The sequence below is a fragment of the Euprymna scolopes genome, chromosome 44, assembly GCF_053919585.1.
Source record: "Euprymna scolopes isolate OS-2025 chromosome 44, ASM5391958v1, whole genome shotgun sequence".
NCBI classification, from domain to species: domain Eukaryota; kingdom Metazoa; phylum Mollusca; class Cephalopoda; order Sepiida; family Sepiolidae; genus Euprymna; species Euprymna scolopes.
In genome coordinates this window covers 39,002,465-39,007,464 of record NC_136525.1, presented here as the reverse complement: position 1 = coordinate 39,007,464, position 5,000 = coordinate 39,002,465, and the positions used below count along the sequence as shown (strand labels likewise).

At 30.0% G+C, this 5,000-nt stretch overlaps 1 non-coding gene across 1 annotated transcript; it reads left to right on the top strand.

Annotated features, from left to right (window-relative positions):
- The first annotated feature begins 4,747 nt into the window (after positions 1-4,747).
- Positions 4,748-4,819, top strand: Trnae-uuc (transfer RNA glutamic acid (anticodon UUC)). Its single transcript has one exon. It is a non-coding gene; the product is annotated as a tRNA-Glu (tRNA).
- The last annotated feature ends 181 nt before the right edge of the window (positions 4,820-5,000 follow it).

Here is a 5,000-nt window from a genome sequence, read left to right as displayed (position 1 = left end):
GAGGTGATTTTAAGGGTGTTGGTTGAACAAAACAAAGGGAAAATTGCGAGCGCAAAAAAAGAAAAAAAAGTGGTAGTAGACAGGCAGGCTCGAACCCGTCCAGCGAAGAAGGAAAAGTAAGTGAAAAAAAAAAGAACGTGATGCGCTTAGGTGTAAACACTTGACATCTTAGATGTATGTTACTTGAACTTATATCAAACTTTTTAATTGGATATGCGCCCCAAAAAATGAATTTTAAGAAATCAAAATTTTAGACAAAGTTTTAAAAACATTTACCTTTGCTGTCGCTACCAAATTACTCAGGCAATTTCAGGTCTAAACATTTGAAATTTTAAATAAAGGGTTTCCAGAGATAAGGCAAGCTTTTTGATCGGTTTGTGTCGAAAATTTGAGCTGTCAAGGGGTCAAAGTTCAAAAGATTTGACCTTTGCAGTCTCTAACAAACTACTCAGCCAATTTTGGGTCTAAACATTTGAAATTTATACATAACGCGTATTCAAACATGTGGCAAGCATTTTAATCAGATTTGGGGCGAAATTTGGCTGCCAAAAGTTCAAAGTTGAAAGAGTTGACCTTTGCAGACTCTACTAAATTCCTCCGCCAATGTCGGGTCTAAACACTTTAGATGTAGGTAACATGGACATGGGTAAAACTTCGTATTTTTATTTAAGACCAAAATAATAATTGTTCAGGGGTCAAAATTTGGGTCAAATTTTAAAAAAAAATTGACCTCTGCGGTCTCTACGAAATTACTCAAATATTGGTCTAACATTTGAAATCTTACATAAAGTGTATTCACACGTAGGGTAAGTTATAAACAGTTCATAGCGCCCGAGCAAAGCCGGGTTGAAGAGTTGAATTTTAATTCCTGACGTCATCATCATTTCGACCGGTCAAATGGAATAAAGAACATTATCGATTTTTGTAACTGTTTGTCTTCGTGTCGTCATTCAACAATTGAAGTAATGTGCTAATCATCTTAATATGAACTTTATATAAAACCCTTCCAAGTAACGGGTCCCTCTCCGCCATCATAAGTAATGATTCTCCCCTCCGGTGTAAAAGAACAGTATTACACATCCCTTCAATAATGAATTATCTGTGTGTGTGTGTGTGTGTGTGTGTGTGTGTGTGTGTGTGTGTGTGTGTGTGTGTGTGTGTGTGTGTGTTATAAATGTCTCGTTACCTCTGTATTAGATGTACCCGATATATCGTCCCCAATATGAACCCCCCCGCTACACAACACTAGTATATATATATATATATATATATATATATATATATATATATATATATATATATATATATATATATATATATATATGCACACAATTGAAGCCATTACGAGCTTGTTTGTTGCTAGTTTCCATGGAAACGCGATCTGTCACACTCAAGAGTGGCGTTGGCATGTTTGCAAGGATTTGACAGATCCGATTACAGCGATGTGTCAGGGTGAATCGGTGTTAGAAATGGACGCGATGTGCTTTGGCCAGAAATGCAGTGTATACCTCCGCGCGTTGTACTGCGTGCATGTTTCTTGGAAAATCTCCCCCTTTCTTTTTTTTTTTTTTCTTGGAAAGCTTTGCGTGTGCATTATGCCCAACCTTGTCCATTTTTACCGGAGATTCCTTTTAAGATCGGACCATCACTATGAAGAAAAAGCGTAAAAGCAATCAAAATGAAGGAAACGGAAAAAGGATGCTGGTATATTTGACCAGTACCAAATTTAGTGCAAGTCTTGAGTTCAACTTAATTTGATCAAACTTTATTAATTATTAATGTACTTGTACAGTTTAACCAAGACATTAAAAAATGAAAAAAATATAGGTTATATTGTACGTATCCATTATGGACTGAAGATCTCCGAAAAAAATTTCACTTAGTTTGATCGATTAGTTTTTTTTTTTTGTTTGTTTTTTACAGCGGATAAAACACATTTTTATGACACTGCGTTGAAGGTAGACATCTTGGATTTTTTAACAGGCCACAGAGAGATAACTCAGTTGACAGCGTCGACACTCCCTCCCCATCTTTAATACTAGCTGTTCTTCCTAAAAATAGAAACTTTTGTCCGGTATCATAAAAAAATTGTTTTTTCGCTGTAAAAAAAAAAAAAAAATACTTGATGAAATATGACGCTTTTTCGATAGAACCATTATTTATTTATTTATTTATTAAAACCTTGGCACTTCTGCATTACATAGACTGCGCCAGTTTTGTGCATTTCACTAAACTGTAACCAGGTGGCGCTTCTCGTACAAAGAACAGAGGACGTATTCCATTCAAATTGTTCATTAAGTTAAGAATTAATGTTATAATATATGATATACAATTTCATTAAGTTAAGAATTAATATTATAATATATGATATACAATTTCATTAAGTTAAGAATTAATATTATAATATATGATATACAATTTCATTAAATTAAGAATTAATATTATAATATATGATATGCAATTTCATTAAATTAAGAATTAATATTATAATATATGATATACAATTTCATTGAAGTAAGAATTAATATTATAATATATGATATACAATTTCATTAAGTTAAGAATTAATATTATACTATATGATATACAATTTCATTAAGTTAAGAATTAATATTATAATATATGATATACAATTTCATTAAGATAAGAATTAATATTATAATATATGATATACAATTTCATTAAGTTAAGAATTAATATTATAATATATGATATACAATTTCATTAAGTTAAGAATTAATATTATAATATATGATATACAATTTCATTAAGTTAAGAATTAATATTATAATATATGATATACAATTTCATTAAATTAAGAATTAATATTATAATATATGATATGCAATTTCATTAAATTAAGAATTAATATTATAATATATGATATACAATTTCATTAAATTAAGAATTAATATTATAATATATGATATACAATTTCATTAAGTTAAGAATTAATATTATACTATATGATATACAATTTCATTAAGTTAAGAATTAATATTATAATATATGATATACAATTTCATTAAGATAAGAATTAATATTATAATATATGATATACAATTTCATTAAGTTAAGAATTAATATTATAATATATGATATACAATTTCATTAAGTTAAGAATTAATATTATAATATATGATATACAATTTCATTAAGTTAAGAATTAATATTATACTATATGATATACAATTTCATTAAGTTAAGAATTAATATTATAATATATGATATACAATTTCAACAAAAAATAAAATATTTTTGGTTACAATGACAATTTTATTTTAATTCAAAAATGTTTCGGGAAAAATCCAATATTACTTTAATTTAAAAAATATATTTCATTGAAATTAGTAAATTGTTCGGGGAAAAAATCCAATTTTAACTTAATTCAACAAATTTTTCTGGAGAAAAAACATACAGTGTTGCTTTAATTCAAACATTATTATTTTATTAAAATTATATTTTCTTACGCAGACTTTTCAATAAATGTCTTTACAGTTATATTTTGATACATTTTCATACAATAAATGTTTCGATTTTCAAATATTTTTGTGTTCGGAAAAAAACTTGTTCGTTATTACCATAACAATTAAACGACAATCACTCGGATGTAAGCATGACATAAAATAAATAACATGCACGCCATCTTATTTATATATAGATAATTAAAATCCCATTTCCACGAAATTAAAATACAATAATAATACAAAAACCGTGTCCTCAGCAAGAACACCTAGAGACAACATACATCATTTGCTTTTAGGAGACAATAATTTTTTTTTTTTTTTAAATATATGGGTAAATGTTATTTCGGGATGCGTAGACCTTATTTAAAATTATGCCTCATACAAAAACGTTCCTAAAGTCTATTTTCAGCGGCTTATATTCAATAACTGCGTACATTGGCTAAAATTGCCTAAATTTCAGATGCCCAATTATCTGTTGCTAAATTGGCCGTTTTATATATTTTTTTTATATATAAAATATATAATCTTAAATAATTTTTATGGCTAGGTTTCGATGATCGGGAGATCCTATATATTAATAAAGGAGGGTAGAAGGTGATAATATACTATGAACTACGAAATTAGTGTATCAATATACTAATAATTTAATGTTCTTAGTAGCCTATTGAAATTTTTAATAAATAGGATCTCCCGATCAAATAGTTTATAATCTGGAAACCGTGACACACGTACGTAAAAGGTATTACGATATTAATGTATAGATTACACTGTTGATCTCGAATCCTATGCTGAAGACCATGACTCCTGGGGGGGGGGGGTCAAAGTCAAATAGTGTGTCCAGCTGAGCGAGGAGAAAAAAAATGAACAGTGGGAGGAGAAGAGAGGCAGGGGTAAAAGGACAGCATCAGTCGCAGCATCCGCAGAGCATGACAGAGGGTATCCCTGCGGGAAGTGCAACAGAATCTGCCGCTCCCCCATCGGTCTGCTCAGTCACAGCAACAGTTGCAATCACTCATGACAACCTTCAGGCGCGATTCTCAATCGTCTATCTAGACGGAAGGACGCCAACAACATTTTTGAGTCAAATAGGTCACGAATATATAAATAAAACAAAGTGATTTACTTTTTTCACTTTCTGTCCTTGTGTCACCTGCGGTTAGGTGAATACGAACCGATCGCGAACATTCTATTAATTGGCTGCTGATAAAAAAAAAAATCAATATTAGCTGCTGGCTTTATACTTTTAAATAGCATATAATTTATCATAGCGTATAGCGTTCTCCCATATGGTCTAGTGGTTAGGATTCCTGGCTTTCACCCAGGCGGCCCGGGTTCGATTCCCGGTGTGGGAACATATGTTTTTTTTTTCACTCATAAAAACAACAATTAGAAAATAATTTAATTCTTCTGATTTTTTTCTTTATGAGGATGGATAATTTGTATTATTGTGATTTCAATGAAATATAGAGTGAGCACGACTTAGAATTGAAAATGAAATCCCGCTGAACTTCGCTATACATGACGAGTTTTTAA